Consider the following 18,594-nt stretch of genomic DNA (forward strand, 5'->3'; position numbering starts at 1 on the left):
ACTATCGATTGACTGCCAAATAATGAGCTGTTCTAAACATTCACAAACAAACCGAAATAATGAGCTATCCTATACCTCCACCTTTGGACTGACTGCCAAATAATGAGCTGTTCTCTATATCCACCAAGAGGTTGACTGACAAATAGTGAGCTAAGCTGCAGTAAGTTACTTTTAAGTTAATATTTGTTTATGATGTTGTTACTCTGCATGTTTGGTCTTCAATGTAACAGTATTTATTTACCGCGTCCTTCATCTGAAAACAGACTCTGTCAGGCCAAACTATCAGACCTGACTAAGGGAGTGTTTGTGTGTATACAGCAGCAGAGCTGGGGCGGGTGGAGACAGGCAACATTCCCGTCAAACACTGTTTCTTAAGCATTAGAATTCACTTCTGAATCTTTACGTGAATGGTTCTTTGTGTTTTCAGTCTGACGAGTCTAACAATAAAAACTGCATCTCTGTGGTAATGCAACGATAAATGATAAAGTTAAAGTGTGTGTGTGTGTGTGTGTGTGTGTGTGTGTGTGTGTGGACGTGTCTGGGCAACAAACTGATGTGAGAGAAGGTTGTTAGAAGGTTCAATAAGAGTCTTTAGTGGAAAAAAGAAAAAATAAGTGGTGTAAAGAGATGACTAATTCTGCGTGGGAGGTCAGTCTGTCCCTGATGATCAGGCCAATGAGGACACCTCAGCTCACAGAGACACTGAGACACAGTCACCTTCACTCTTTAACCCTGTCTGTCCTGGATCATCACTGTTTCCCCCCTTATATCTGCAGCATTTCATTTCATTTTCTCTGGTTTTGTAATTTACAGTTGTTAAACTTGGTCTTTGTATTATTATTATTATTATTTCATTCTGTAAACCACTAAATAGACAAAAATCCACACAAAAATATTGTCATTTCAAAGATGTGTGGTCAAACCACACAGAAAAGATACAGTGAGTTTAGACCTTGAAGAAAACAAAGAAAACTGTTCATTTCTAAACAACACAGAAGTCCTATTTAAACTGAGGGAGAGTTCAGAAATGAACTGTAAGAACAAACCTGATGTTTAATCACAGTTTTAAAATGTCTGAGCATCCTCTCCATTCTGGTGACTGACATTATTCCACCCCTGTGTGACGTAGCCCTCATGTCCAGAGGTTTTCAGGGGGGTTTACATGTCTAACGATATTATTATAAGGGTTGCTTAACTGCCAAATAGTGAGCTATTCTAGATATCCACCAGATTGACTGTCAAATAGTGAGCTGTTCTCTTTATCCACCACGAGATTGACTGCCAAATAATGATCTATTCTATATGACCACCATGAGACTGACTGCCAAATACTGAGCTGTTCTAAACATTGATACACACACACGTATATATATGTGTATATATATATATATGTATATATATATATATGTATATGTATATATATATATATATATATATATATATATATATATATATATATATATATATATATATATATATATATATATATATATGTGTGTATATATATATATATATATATATATATATATATGTATATATATATATATATATATGTATATATATATATATATATATATATATATGTATATATATATATGTATATATATATATATACCCACATCTATAGCTGAGTCTCCCCCTGGTGACTGACTGCTACTTCTGTTCAACTTTTCCTTCTGGCTTTACTTTTCAAATTTAGTAAACTACATCCTGAAAACATTCTCAGTTTTTATGACAGCGAAGTGAATCCACTTCTGTACAAATGCATTCCTCCTCTCTCAGGACAGAGTTTCAGTCTCCACAGACTCTGTTTCCTTTGTTCCGTGTGCAAATTACACTATCACTTTGCACTAATGCCCCGTTTCATTGCACATGATTGACAGTTTCTTACAGACTAAATGTGAGGTTGTTTTGAGTCTGCTGTGGTTGTTGCTTTGTCCTTGTTTATCGCAGGTTTTTATCATCATTTTTATTGATTTTTGTTCTGCAAAATATAAAAGAAACTTCTTTCCCACGAGAAACAGATCCAGCTCTGAGCTGAAGTGAACTGCACAGAGCGCTGTTACGTCAGTGTTTCATGATTATAATATTGATTCTTTCTATATTTAATGAGATTTAAAAGCATTGATTCTGTCTCAGATCCACTAAGAGGTTTCCATAAGTTTGCAGCTGTTAAAATGTTTAGTAAAATCAGTGAAGAAAGTCGAGCCTTTGAATCAGAAACCTCTTAATAAAGAGATAAATAATAGCTTTTATCAGCCTCTACTGTTCTTCATAACCTTGGTAACTAATTAAAGTTTTCTCCACTTTATTCTTAAAGTTGTTTTTCTCAAACTCGTGACGTCTATAAATATATATATATTTGTCCCTAAAATAAATGTTTGCATTTACGGAAAAACGCCACCGCTGTCGTGACACGGTTCCACTGCAGCTCGCGTCGGCGAGTTCATCAAACAGAAAAATGCTTTTCTCCTCCTCTGAATAAATCATCTTTGATATTTATCTGTTATAAAGTATAAAGGACAAATAATTGGCAAAATCAAAGACAACATTGAATATTCATCAATGTATTAATAGTTAATGGGTTAGTCACTGTTATTGTTCTATTTTTACACCTTTTTTGTGATTGTTACCACAGGTTCAAAATATGACAGTAAAGGAGTCTTGTTGAAGTCCAAGGTCACTGCAAACCAAATGTTTATAATATAATATATATGCACATGTTTACTTTGGTTTATATGGTTACGTTCTAATACTTCTCATTTACTGTGTAGTTGTGTCATTGCTTCAGTTTTTACACTTTTAGTATTTTATGTTTTATTCTAATACGTTATTACTTCTCTATTACTTCTGTTTATATCTTTATTAATATTTGTATTATAAATTTTTTCCTCTTTTTTCATCTATATTTGCATTTTATCTCTTTTGTCCTTCTATAATCTGTATCATATATATTTTATATTGTCAGAGTTGTTTTAAAATCTGCTGTAACAAAAACATCTGTCAGTCCAGCTAAGGTCTCTAACTAGCATCTATTTCAGCTAACTAACATCTATCTATTTAAGCTAACTAACATCTATCTATTTAAGCTAACTAGCATGTATCTATGTAAGTTAACTACCATCTATATATTTAAGCTAACTTGCATCTATCTATTTAAGCTAACTAGCATGTATCTATGTAAGTTAACTACCATCTATATATTTAAGCTAACTTGCATCTATCTATTTAAGCTAACTAGCATCTATATATGTAAGTTAACTACAATCTATATATTTAAGCTAAGCTAACTTGTATCTATCTATTTAAGCTAACTAGCATGTATCTATGTAAGTTAACTACCATCTATATATTTAAGCTAACTTGTATCTATCAATTTAAGCTAACTACCATCTATATATTTAAGCTAACTTGCATCTATCTATTTAAACTAACTAATATCTGTTTAAGCTGGTTAGCATCTATCAAGTTAAGCTTACTAGTATCTATTTATGCCAACTAGCATCTATCTATTTTAACTAACTTGCATAATCTAGCCAGCAGCATGTATCTATTAAAGCTAACTAGCATCTATCTTTCTAAGATAGCTAACAACATCTATATATTTAAGCTAACTAGCATATATTTCACTATGTATCTTTATTTCTATCCGTTTGTCTGTCAAAATTAGCTAAGCTAGCTAACAGCATATCTCTCTATCTTATATTTGTTTGTTTTAAACTTCAAATAAATAACTTTTCATAAGTTAAATTTTAAAAACATGTCTAAAACTGTTTTTAATCATTTATCACTTTTCCTCTTTTGTTTATCAGAATCAAGATCAAATACTGTATGTTTTATTTCACACGTGTTCACGTGATTATGTTTACGTTCACAGGTTCACTTCCATACAGTTTATATTCTATAGGCTGTAGGAGGCAATAATTTACTAATAATGATAAAAATAATCATAATAATTGTCCTTGTTGTGCACATTTGTCTTTGTCCTCACAGGTTAATTTAGAGAACGAACAGGAGACGATGTCAGTGTTTAATTCATGTTTATTCAAACTTTACAGCAAAATGTCTTTAAACAAACAAAATAACTTCAGAGAAACATTGACAACAACATGAGAGAGAAAAACATTTACTAAACACAAACTAAACTAAAGTGACATTGATCCAACACATACATTCGTCATATATTCGTCTAAAATGTTCTTTTTGAAAGATTTCTTTCCCCAAAACCAGTTTATTCGATTTGACAAAAGTGTTTTGTAGATATTTGGGTTAATGCTGGTGCAGCTCTACAGCGCCCTCCTGAAGCCAGTTTAAAACCTTATATATAATAATCTGAATAAATAATTTAAATATAATCTGGACATTAAAACATAATAATAAATACATTATTTCTTTGGTTGAAAGTTAACTTTTGCAGTAGTTTCCTTTAACAGAATAAAATATAAATGTTTTCTCTCATTCTTTTCATTTTAACTCATTCACTCTTCTTAATTCTCTCATCCTTCTCTTCATAGTTTCTCCTTTTTCCTGCTCTTTTACACCACGTGTGTGTGTGTATTATGGGATGTTGCTCTTTGGCCCCCTAGCGACCATGGCTGTAGACTGTTACCAGTCAGTGCTGTTGCTACAGTAACAATCTAATGCCACGGTCACCATGGAGACAGCAGGGGAACAGTGATTGGCTGTGGTTTGATGATGATGATGATGATGGTGTGTGTGTTCATTCATGCATGTGTGTGTGTGTGTGTGTGTCAGTGTCAGCGTCAGCCGTCAGTAGCCATGACTGTAGACTGTTACTGGACTGTGACAGAGTTGTTAACAGTAAGCAGTCTAGAGCCAAGGTGTTGATGAACTGACTGTTGATGACCAGCAGGGGCAGCAGAGAGTCACATGCGTCAGACTGGAGAGAGAAAAACAAACAAACATCATATATTATAAATATGTCATTATATCAACAGCGGTCAGTTTATTTTACTGCATCTGTTTAATCATCTTCTACTTTTTTTATTATTTGTTTCGTATACTTTTGTTTATTTATTTACTGATTCACATTTGATCTGTTACTATTTATGTTTTTTAATTTATCTCCAGTGTTCGTGAGTTCAGTGACAGTGTTTCCTCACTTCTCTTTCTCACTTGCTTCTCTTCCTCACTTCCTTTCCTTTCATCGTCACATTATGCATAAAAACAAAGAAATCCTTAAAAACTGAGAAACTTCATTATTTCTAGGTTTTAAAAAAAACATTTTCTGAACCAAAAAAACTCATAATCTTTATCCTGAAAAGAACTGAACCTGAGCAGAATCTGTTTTCACTTAAAAATACAAATGTTTTAGTGATTCTGTTCCTCGCTCACATTATTAGCAGTAATAATAACTGTTTTTCTTTGAAATAAAGTTTTGTCATGAGTTTGTCATATTTGACTCAGGTCAAACTTAAAGTGAATAAAAATTTAAAAAAATAATGTTCACAAAATTAGCAACAGTGTTTTTCTCTCTCAAATATGAACTCAGGTTACACTGAGTGATGCGTTCAGGGTCAGAACTACTGTAGGGATTTTTTTTTTTTGTTGTCTTAGTGTTTCTGCTCGGACGACTCACACGTGGCCCACGAGCCACCATTTGAATAACCTGGATAAATGCAGAGGGAAAAGCTTTCATCTGTAAGCAAAGAAATATTAACAAAAATACCACAAAAAAATTACTTTATAAACCAAAGACCATAAAAAAATGTACTGAAATAAAAAAAACACACACAAAAATATCATAAATCCTACACTGCAAACAGATTTCATTTAAACCTAAAGTAAAAAAAGAAAAACCTCACATTTCTCTATGAAATCCTCACAAACACATGATTTTCAGTCTCCTCACAGACCTGAGGCTGTGACACGTTCATGGTCCACTTGTTTTTGTTTGGATTATTGATTTTCATGCAGATTATCTATGAGTCACAGGCATAGAGACACGGCGACGTCACAAGCCTCCTGTTTTTCTACCGGCCGCCTCCTGTTGCTGAGTTTTATTCTTCCAAATGATGAGATTACTTCATTTTTATACTCATTTAATTGAACTTTACTGAAATAAAACAAACACAAAACAAGACACACAAACATATAATAGAGAGGCTGTGTGTACACAAACTTCAATCCATAAAAATTATGTTAAAAAAACAAAAGCAGGTCCAAGATTAAAGTTTATTATCCGTTTGCTTCAGATTAGATGTGTTGGGAGTTTTATTACAGGTTCATGTGATAATAATAATATTAATAATAATAACTTAGGGGTTTATAAATACATAAAATAAGTTTATCTTGTATATCTAAACCATAAATTGGAGGGGATTATACATCTATAGTTAAATTCCAGATTAAGATGAAGTAAAAGCAGCAGAGAATAGAGGACACAGATTATTTTTAAAAATTGGCTTTGAGCGACTAAAGAATCAAAGTTCAAATCAGACTTTACTAAATTCACACGGCGTCAAAACTTCTGCTCCTTAACGAGACTTTGACCACATAGGGCAGCGGGTATTTATCTCAGTGTTAGTTAAACTGTGAAGATTTTGCACCTGGATCAACAAATAACATGAAAACAATCATTAATCCACTCATTTACACCTGAAAAAAACACAACATACGACAAAAAATAACCATAAATGTGTCGTCAATAATCTTTTTCTCTCCTTTTTCATTTTTAAAACAAAACAAAGATCAATGACAACATTTCCCATGATCCCGCGCTGCTTTATAACGACAAACTGGATTTTATTGTTATTGTTTATGAGAACGAGGCCCTCTAGTGGCAGACGTTACATATTTTGATATCGTCTTATGAAAAGAACTGTAGCAACTGAGTCTGTCTCTGTCCATGGTGCTGAATATCTGATACTCACATCTGTACTAAATTTTTTATTCTTTTTTCTGCGTTTGACTCTAAACACTGTAGTGCATATGTCAGGCCTGTATGTGGCGCTGTGACGCTGCTCACAAACTACAAACTCTGGGATTATGACTTCAAACTTTTACAAGACGACACAAAAACACAAGTGTGTTGTTTTGACTTTATTATTATTATTTTCACTCCGGGATTAATTTTTAAAGAAACTAGTTTCAACATTTTTAACATTAAAACGAGTGGTTGTTGCTGCCTGAGCCGTAAAGATCTCTGCACAAGCTCCGCCCTCTTTTTGTCTCTTTATTATTGAACAATTCACACATGAGGTCGTTAAAATGTTCTTTAAATGTAAAATTCTGAGTTATTTTAGTTGTAAATTGTTGTTGTTACTTTGTGTTTATGACACAAATCTTCAGTTGAAGGTGACGTTCAGCACCACGGACAGAGACACACACACGCACACACACAGCTTCAATGATCAAAATGATCAAACTAAAACCACACAAAAAATTACTTTATCTATATTTATAGTTAATAATTATAATGTTTTCCCAGAAAAGTGAGAATTTTTCATCATCTTGTTTAATGTATTTAATATTTAGTTGACTCCAGTGTTATGTAAATTAAAATACATAAATGCGCTGCAGTTCAGACATGAGCAACGTTCAATTAACATTTATTTAATTTAATTCATTAATGTTGCCTTTCAACTGTTTTTATTAAACTGTTTTATTTTATCAGATAAAAATGATCAAACATTGATTTTAAAAATATCAGCCACAGAAACAGACTGATGTCTGTCCATCTCTAAGTAAAGCAAAATAATTTACTAAACACTTTATTAAACACTGCTTTTATACAGGTTTTACAGAGGAGAATTCTTTAAAAGTCAAATGTGAGTGAAGATCATTTTGAAAGAAAGGTAAATGAATGTGTTAAAAACAAAGTGTTTTAGAAAAATAAAAAAAAGTACATGGACGAAGAAAAAGTCAAATAACTTAATAAAAATGATCAAAGACTAAGTTAAATCGAAGCATCAGGGTCAAATGTTTAAAAACTAAGTCAAACAGTTTGTAACAACCAATAACAAGTAAATTATTATCAGTACAAGATTTCAGGTTATTTTTTTAAAACAGCTGAACACAATTCTTCATATTTTCCATAAAAGTTCAATTCTGTGTGAGTTCAGTTTAAATTTTTTTTAGTTTAAACACAGAGTTTTTGACGTTCAGCACCACGGACAGAGACAGATTCGGCTTCAGCACCACGGACAGAGACTCACAGCGTCTCTCAGAGAGTCAAACGTCATCAAACGAGTAAAAAGTGAATCAAACTAAAACTAGAAACACGTTCACACCTTAAAAGAAGTGAGTGACCGTTCACAGTAAATCACTTCATGTTTATTTACAGTTAATTATTTTACTTTCACTGTAATTTTACTTAATTATTTAATAAAACAGCAGTTTACTGTAACTTCAGATGTATGCCATTTATTACTGTTTTATACATATTTTACTGTATATATACATTATTGTACATCCGTATCTCTGTACAGTGTTTTATTGTGATTATCTGTATTTACTATAGTGTAGATACAGTTTCATGTCAGTAGTCATTTACCTCATCAATGCTGTGTTTTACTGTAAATATCACAGCGCAAGTAATTTTACACAATAAATACTATTACTTTTATTTATTTTTTTTACTATGAAACAAATTCTTCATCATCATCACTCTGCTCACATCTTTCTTTTTCTTCTCCCCCTTCTCCTTACTTAATGTAAATAAATAATAATACATATACTGTGTGTACATGTAAATATAATAGGTTTATATATAGGTATTATACTGCACACACACACACACACACACGGTGTATCCTGTGCCTTTAAATCCCACTGCGCTCTGATTGGACGAGAGTCTGCATGTGCGCAGGAATGACGCAAAACTGACGTCATCACCGAGATCACGTCACTCAGAGAGAGCGCACACACACACACACACACACACAGAGGATGTGAGCAGAGAGACTGTTTTTAGATCGTCTTGTTTTAGCCTCACGTCAGTGAATACGATCCACATTTAGACTGTGACTGTGTAATCGATTCATTTACTCATTTATTGACTCAAAAATAAACGGATTAGACCTTTAAATCAAAGAAGGAGGAGAAAGAGAGAGAGAGAATAAAAGAGAAGAAAAAGCAGCAGAGTGTCGTGATTGTGTTTGTCTCTGCAGTCTGGTTAACATTCACTCGGTGTCCTCCTCCTCCTCCTCCTCCTCCTCCTCCTCCTCCCTGCACACACACACACTCTCTCTCTCTCAAAGTGACTCACACTGCAGTAACTTCAGCTTCATCTCTCTCGGCAAACAACACACACACAAAGTCACGCAGCATCTATTTCAACTTCAGCTCCTCTGATTTAACCACATGTGTGTATATAGATATAAATATACCTACACACACACACACACACACGTTTTCTGCCTAAAAAAGGAGAATTATTTCAAAATAAAATACCTCCACGATGATCAAGAATACATTGTAAAGCAAAACAAATTCACTCAAACAGCTTTATGTCGTTGATGATCCAGAAGTCCTTCAAAATAAAACCCAGAAACACAAAGAAATGTCAGAATAAAAGACTGGAAACTTACCTGTTATTTCTCCATGAGTCCACCTCACGTTTCTTCATTTTATGATTTCACATCAAACTAAAACAAAAACTCACTTTTATCCTCTTAAATAGTGACGACGACACCTTTTCTCTGTTGTTTTAATTTATGAGGAATCTTCTTCTTTTTCCCTCCTCCATAAAATAGACTTTATCTCTCCTTCTTCCTCTTTCTGCTGCTGCTGCTGCTGAATCCTGCTCCTCTCTCTGCTGCTTCTTATACACACGCTGTTATAGTAGTAGTGATGAAGAGGAGGAGGAGTAGGAGGAGGAGGAGGAGGAGGAGGAGGAGACACTCATTCATTCACAACACCGTCACCTACATCACCGGACCATGTACGTGGACTCTGACGTCACTGAGGAAATTTAGTCAACAGGAGGACGTTAAAGGTTCCCGCGCAGGGAGGGAGGAGAGGAGGAGAGGAGGGAGGAAGCATGAGGAGGAAGTGAGGGGGAGGAAGTGTGAGTGGCACAATATTTATCTTTTTTTAATGGACACAGTGATTCAAACCTCTGGACACTTTTATTTATCAACTGTGTCTCAGAGCAGAGGTTTAAAGGGACAGTTCAGGTTTTTGTTTTTCTGCTGCCTCGTGTGGTCACTTTGTGTCGGTGAGGAATGTCTCAATTAAATATTTCAAATGCCGAATTTGACTAAATAATACGTCTTATGTGCTGTGATGTTATAATAAACCGCTCACTCTTCCACACCAAACCCCATAGAGAAAATCAGTGATTTTAGCCAGCGGGGACACAGGAGCTGCTGGACTACTGCTGCCTCGTGTGGTCACTTTGTGTCACTGACGTTAATTGGAACAAAAGATTTCAAATGCCGAATTCATTAGATAAGACATTTGAATTTAGTGATGAAGGCAGCAGTGGATCAACAACTCCTGTGTGCTGTGATGCTAAAATCACTGGTTTTCTCTATGGGGTTTGGTGTGGGAGAGTGAGCGCTTTACAAACTTCAGTTTCCTGTCACCAAAAACAGTCTGTGAAGTGGAGTGTGTGTTGGACAATTATGAGAATTGATAGAGAGATTATATCCATCTGCAAAAGTGGGGGGGGCAGAACTGCAAGTAGGCGGGACTATGAGGAGGGGGCGGAACGTCAGGTTTTTCCATATTACCCAGAGAATTCAGAAAAATTAAAACAATAAAAGTCACGTGATAATAATCATTAGGTTGTGGTTAAAAGTTTGTAATAAATAACAACAACATTTTGTTTTTGAGGTAAAGGGACACAGTGGATCAGTGGTAGAGTGGGATGTCTTTCTATAAGCCGGTCAAGGGTTTGATTCCCGGCTCTTTTCGTGACAAAAAAACGTAACCTCTGACGTCTGCACTTGCAGCGTGTGAACGGGTGATGAGCGATGAATGAATGTGTGAGTGAATGCCTGTGAATGGATGAATGTAGTTTTCCAGCCATTGAATTAGAAAACTGTCTCCACTTTTGACGATTTATTGACTGTTAAATCATTTTTGTTTTTTTTGTCGCGGTGAAATTTAGTTTTAAAGACACTCATTCATCCACATAAAACACTGACTTCACAACGACGTGTGACACAATGCATGTTTTTTTTCCTTCTAATTTTCTAAAAAAAAAATGTTTGTCTCCACATCTTTTTACATTTTACTCATTAATTAAAGGTTTCTCACTAAAAGCCAAAATCTAAAGTATGGTCAAAGTGTAATTTACTTTAGTGTTATTAATATTCAGTTTACTCCAGATTAACCTTTTTATGTCATTCAATTTTTTTTAAAACTATAAAACAATATTATAATTGTATGATAAAAAAGATCTCACAATAAGGTGGTGGTGAATTTCTCCTTGAGTCACAGCTAAATTTAGTTTTAAAAACATCTAAAATCAGGTAAAACATGATTTTAATCATGAATAAAACTTTATTAATGTAATCAGTGTAGTTTTGACTTGAGATTTTGTTTTTAATCCATAAATCCAGTAGATTTTCTGCCTTATTATTCTCATCTTTTCTCTTTTTATGTGCAAAATAAATCAGCTCCAGCGTTTTGCAGCAGGTCGGCACTCGTTTATCTTCACAGAACAGATGTTTACACGTCTTTAAAACGTGGTAATGATTATTAAATGATTGCAGACGATGATCAGCGTGTTTCCCTCACACTCGTCCTCCCCTCCTCACAGGGGCTTTTTCTCTCTCGTTCTCTCGTTCTCTGCATCCACATCAGCTTATTTTTTTTATAATTCGTGAAACTGCAGCACTTACAGCAGCAGCAGCAGCAGCAGCAGCAGCAGCAGCGATGATTCACTTGTTAAAGCGTAAGCAGTGGAGCCACAGAGAGGAAGGAGGTAAATATCTGCTGGATGTTACACAGAAAAAAAAAAAAGAGGCTCCAGAGCGACGGCGTGACACATAACGAGCAGCTGTGAGTGACGGACAGGAAGTCGTGGTCGATGTTCACGTTTAACTGTGTTTCCAGGACAGCGGTCACCTCACCTGACTTATAACTACATCCGTTTGTGGGTGAAATGTATTTGTTTATGATATAATAAATATAAATAACAAACACAAATGCAATAAACTCTGGATCCTGAGGTTGTCGTTCTCTTAAAATGGAGCATTTTTATGCTTAATTAGAAGTTAGAAAGACATTTTCCACAGAAAATAGAGGTTTTTAAACCGCTTTTTGTCCTGCACCAAACCCCATAGAGATAATCAATGATTTTAACATCACAGCACACAGGAGATGTTGATCCACCGCTGCCTCCATCACTAAGTTAAATGTCTTATTTAGTAAAATTCGGCTTTTGAATTCCTATGCTCAGATTGACCTCAGTGACACAAAGTGACCACACGAGGCAGCAGCGGACCAGCATCTCCTGTGTCCCCGTGAGCTAAAATCAGGGATTTTCTCCATGAGGTTTGGTGTGGGAGAGTGAGTGGTTCACAAACTTCACGTTCCTGTTGGAAAAGTCTGTCTAAGCGTGAGATTAAGACGAGAACGTGTTCTTAAGACTTAAACTGACATAGATTGAATCGAGTGAGTCCAGTCAGTACCTCATAACGTCCCAATTCAAAACCACTTAACTATCGTTTTAAAGCCTATTGAATACATTTTGTTTATGACAACTTTAGGATCCAGAGGTTTTTTGCATTATTTTGTGTTTTATTACATAGAAATATTTATTTCACCCACTAATAGTAAAATAAAGTGACAAATATTTATTACAGTGCAGTTGATGTAAGAAGGCATAGATTATTATTTTTATCACACAGATTTTATTTTGACAGTTTTGTTAAAATGCCAGTACTTCATTCAACCACATCACAACAAGAATAATAATAATAATAATAATAATAATAATAATGATATAAACCCTAAACTCTGTCTTTATTAAACTGTTGAAGTCGTGAGGCAGCGCTCCAACACTTTCTTCCTCCTTGTACCAGCTCCAAACTCTCAGCTCTGCCAAAAACAACAAAGAAATGATCCAACACCAGAGCTCTGTTTCCTGAATTTAACATCGTCATATCACACGTAATCTGAGAGGAAACCTGAGGGCAGGGATTATTATCCCAGACACGGGAGACGGAAGAAGAAGAGTGAAAAGTATAGAAACTATAGCTGAGTGATGAAGATCTATCTGTGGAGCAATATTCATTCTCTCAACCTTCGTCCTTTTCTTCTTCTTCTTCTTCCTCCTGCTGCTGTTTTCTCGCCCTGAAGTCAAACGTCCTCTAACAACTGTAGAAATTACAGACTTAGTTTGGCCTGAATGAAACGACCTTGAAGCACAAACACTGAGGCTTAGAACAACATTCAGAGACTTTTCTCTGATCATCAAAAGAACAGAATCATGGAAAAAAAAAAACAGTGGACAAATGTATGTGTATTATTAGTTTGTATCGTTTTATAAAAATCTATATGAACTCAGGTGGGAGATTAAAGTTAATCCCAGCTCTGAAATCTCTTGTGGATTCTCCAGATTTACCCGGTTATTCAGAAATTCGGTGAATTCTGACCAACAACAATCCAAAGTTTGTAAACCACTCACTCTCCCACACCAAACCCCATAGAGAAAATCAGTCATTTTACCTTGCGGGGACACAGGAGCTGCTGGTCTACTGCTGCCTCGTGTGGTCACTTTGTGTCACTTAAGTGAATCTGAACAAAGAATTTAAAATGCCGAATTCATTAAATAAGACATTTGAACTTAGTGATGGAGGCAGCAGTGGATCGACAGCTCCTGTGTGCTGTGATGTTAAAATCACTGGTTTTCTCTATGGGGTTTGGTGTGGGAGAGTGAGCGGTTGGAAAAGTCTGTCTAACAGTGAGATAAAGACGTGAACATGTTCGGAGAACATCATAAACTTAAGCTCATGTGAAACTGCCGTGTCGTGGTTTTCTACACACTAGTGACTTGTAAAGCAGTTGTTTTGGGTGAAAGTGAATCTTTAGTCCTTCAGTCACTGAACTGAAATACCAGTGAACGTGGTCACGATGGCCGGCTTTCAGCAGAGCTGTCTCTAAATACACCAGACTCCTCTGTTCAACACATTTGCTTTGCTAAATGTTGGAGACATGTTTTCAGTCACATTTTAGTATCCGTATCTTTCTTTCGTTCTATCGTTCGTTTGTTCTTTCGTTCGTTTGTTCTTTCGTTCTATATTTCTATTGTTCTATCTATCGATTGTTAGTTTTAACGTTCATTCTGTCTATCGTTCCTTCTTTCTATCGTTCCTTCGTTCTATCGTTCCTCCGTGCTATCAATCTTTCCTTCATTTTATCTATCGTTGGTTCAATTGTTCGTTCTATCAATCTTTCCTTCATTTGTTCTGTTGTTTGTTCGTTCTATCGTTCTTTTGTTCGTTCTATCTATTGATTGTTGTTTTATCGTTCATTCAATTTATCGTTTGTGCGTTCTATCTACCATTCTATTTATCTTTTGTTTGTTTGTTCGTTCGTTCCATCATTCGTTCATTCTCTCTTTTGTTGGTTCTATCGTTTGTTCATTCATTCTATCTGGCTATCGTTTGTTCTATCTATCTTTTGTTCGTTCGTTCTCTATCATTCATTCATCGTAATCTCTGTTTTTACTGGAACGTTTTGTTAAAACAACAAATCTAATGTTGATCTGTGATTTTTGTGTTTTGATGTAAATGTAATGTTATTGCTGAGTTCATATGATATAAATATTATATAAATACTCAATATAAATATTCCATCATGAGGGTAAAGATGATATAAATGTATGATGTTTAAAATTCTCCTCCCTTCACTCGCTCATAAAAGCCTGTACGTCTAAAACTCTGCCTTGGGTTCGTAAACGTCATCTTTAAAGACGTGATGCGCTGCACACTCTAATGAACTCCTCGTTAATATTTAATATATAATCAAAGGTGGAGTTGATCAGAACGTCTCATTCACAGGGCCGGCCGTCGTGAATTAATGATGAAACACGAACATGCATCACAGGGAGTGAAGAAGATCTCGCTGCGCCTCATCTTTTCTCTTTCTCACCCCGAGCTTTTGTTTTCTCACTCTGAACACAAGATTCTTCATCTGCAGCTGCTTTTCCACAAACACTGTAAAAAAAAGACCCACCAGGAATTAACCAAATATTCTTAAACTGATTTAAATGTTCTTGTTTTAAGAGAAAGGAAAGCTTCTGTAGCCACTTTCAGTTCTTTAAAACTAGAAAAACACACACAAATTAAGGTTGGCTAATACACTGCAAAAACAGCCCAACTACAAATCAGTCAAATATTCTTAAACTGCTTTAAATATTCTTGTTTTAAGAGAAAGAAAAGCTTCTGTAGCCACTTTCAGGCTGTAATGCTCTAATGTAATGTTCTTTAAAACTAGAAAAACAGACTGAAATTAAAAAATTTCAAACAAACAAGGGTCGTGTGAAACACTGCAAAAACAGCCAAATAGCCCGTCAAAGAAATACATTAAAATTTTCTTTTTAAAGAGAAAAAAATCTGACAATTGGGTAAGCACATTTTATTTGACAAGAATTCTTAAAACTGGCAAGTAAATGTCACCAATTTCAGACTTAAAATGAGGGGAAAGTTTAAAGTGAGCTGCAGTTTATTATTCAGACAAACAGTTATTATTTTATTAAAATGTGATTATATTTATTTCTAGTGCAAAACTCGCTGGTCAAGATTATTTCATTTTTAGGCAAAATAATATTAAGAAGAATTTCTCAAAAATGACTTATTTTTCACTTTCTTCAAAATCATCTTTTTACAGTGTAGATGTGTCATTTTTTTTTCCTCTTAAAATAAAAAAAGCAAAAATCTTGATTCTTGGGTTAGAAAACAAATCTTGTATTAAGTCAAACTTAGCTATTATTGTTTTCTCTTAAAATTAAATGATCTTTGTCATGTTTGTGTTGAACTTGCTAACCAAGAAAATAACGAGCAGTTTCCCAGAAATGAGGAAAAATGGATTTTTGCAGTGCAACAAAAACACAGAGAAAAGATTCCTCTTCAGTGCAGCAGCAGCTACTGTACATGAGACACACAGACAGACAGACAGACAGACAGAGAGAGACAGGAGCAGGTGAGACCTTGTTTCCTGTCATCCTCTACATATGCAGTATGTGTGTAAACACAGTAATCGTCACTACAACGACAATCACCGTGTTTTTCTCCTCCTCTCATCCTTCTCACTCTTCTCCATAGCTTTCCTCGTCTCTTCTTCCTCCCAGCTGACCTACATTTGTTCATTTCTCTGGTTAGAGAGAGAGAGAGAGGGAGGGAGGGAGGGAGGGAGAGAGAGAGGGAGAGATCCCACAGGGCTGAGTGTTCACCTGCACACACACACACACACTCAGAGATAACTAATTAGTATTCTGCTTCACCACTCTTCCTCTTTCCTCCTCGCTCCCTCGCTCCCTCTCCTTGTCTCCTCCACGTCTCTGTCCCCGGTTCTCCAGCTCCGCTGCATAGTTTGACATGGGCTGAGTCTCAGCGTTGACGGCGACTCGTCCAGACGTCGTCTCAGCGTCTGCAGCTCGGCCTGGAGCCGCACGCCAACGTCGCTTATAATTCAAAAAGGAGGGAGTTTCCCTTCAGTCGTGTCGTTTTCTGACATTAACTCCTCTTTTAAATACGCTGTTTATGTTTCTAAGTCTCGTATTTTCACTCAAAACAAGAACGCGTAGCTTTATTCTAACATCAGCGCTGCTCATGAATCTTTCAGCGCACACACACACACACACACTCCTCCCTCTCTGTCAGAAAGCCAGTGTTAGTGGGTGAGCGTCGATTAAACAGGATTCACTCAGAGGCTGTTTTGTCTTCAGCAGACGTGACTTCAGGTGCAGGCAACGTAAAAGGTTTATATTCTGACGTTAAAATGACTCACATATACAGTATGTACATATATATGTATATATACATATGCATATATACAAACAAGTAATGGACGATTGAAATTTGTTTCCCAAACTGACTTTTAGACTATTGTCTTTAAACCGTGTCCATCGTCTTACGCGTCGTCTCTCTGGATCGACGTCATTTTACGCGTCACGGAACCTCAGGATTCCACTGCATGTGTGTTAATATGATATGGCGTCGACACGGGGGCTTTTATTCTGAAAAAACAACCCAGACACTCAATGTTGTCTGTGTGTTTGACGACGACAGAGTCGCTGAGTCAAACTGAGACATCGACTAAAGCGACAGAGACACATTCAGTGGAATCCCGGGAGAAGACATTTTGAAATCCTATCTGAGCGACCGAGACGTTCAGATCGAAACACATCTGTAAAAATCCCATCTCATGTGTTTTCTTTAGCTGTTCAGACTGACAAAAAACCGTGTGGAAGACGAGACAATGTCAACATGGACACACGTACAGTAATTATCAACTGGTAAACAAATGATCTCCAATAGTTGTTTGGAAAATGTATTATGACTTCATTTTCTGCACGTTATTTAAAACATATTCACCTAAATATTCACTGAAATTATTGGAAAATTCTGGAGCGGCATCTGTGACTTACGTACTGCAGCTTTAAGCGTGGAGCAGCGTCTGTGACTTACGTACTGCAGCTTTAAGCGAGGAGCAGCGTCTGTGACTCCTGAGCTGAGCGAGCGTTTGATGACTTACGTACTGCAGCTTTAAGCATGGACCAGTGTCTGTGACTTCGTACTGCAGCTTTAAGAGGAGCAGCGTATGTGACTACTGCAGCTTTAAGCGTGGGGCGTCTGCTGAGCTGGCGGCGTTTGATGACTTACGTACTGCAGCTTGGCGAGCAGCGCCTGTGACTTACGTACTGCAGCTTTAAGCATGGACCAGTGTCTGTGACTTACGTGCTGCAGCTTTTAAGCGTGGAGCAGTGTCTGTGACTTACGTACTGCAGCTTTAAGCGGGCCCGTCTGCTGAGCTGGCGGCGTTTGATGACTCGTACTGCATCTTTAAGCGAGGGCAGTGTCTGTGACTTCGTACTGCAGCTTTAAGAGAGAGCGTCTGTGACTTACGTACTGCAGCTTTAAGCGTGGAGCAGCGTCTGTGACTCCTGAGCTGAGCGAGCGTCTGTGACTTACGTACTGCAGCTTTAAGAGAGGAGCAGCGTCTGTGACTTACGTACTGCAGCTTTAAGCGTGGAGCAGTGTCTGTGACTTACGTACTGCAGCTTTAAGCGTGGAGCGGCGTCTGCTGAGCTGAGCGAGCGTTTGATGGAGCTTCCTCGGCTCCTCAGTCTCTGACTCACGGAGGATAAATCTGAGACATTTGGACGCAGTCATCGTCTGACTCAGCCGAGCACGATCTTCGTCAAGTGAAACTTTTAAAGCGAACACTTTTTTTTTTCTTCGAGACTATCGAGACGGCCATGTTGTACCTCCAGCCCACAATGGACAAATGAAGGCAACAACTAATTATTATTTATTAATTGATTAATCTATTGATTATTGATCAGACAATGGATGTTTACGGTGATGTCGTAAAAGTATTTTCTCTGAAACTTTAGGTGGAGTTCTGTAGAGAAAAAGCGACCAGACTTACAAAATATAAATGTTACATACTGTT

The sequence above is a fragment of the Solea senegalensis genome, linkage group LG8, assembly GCF_019176455.1.
Source record: "Solea senegalensis isolate Sse05_10M linkage group LG8, IFAPA_SoseM_1, whole genome shotgun sequence".
Classification (NCBI taxonomy): Eukaryota; Metazoa; Chordata; class Actinopteri; order Pleuronectiformes; family Soleidae; genus Solea; species Solea senegalensis.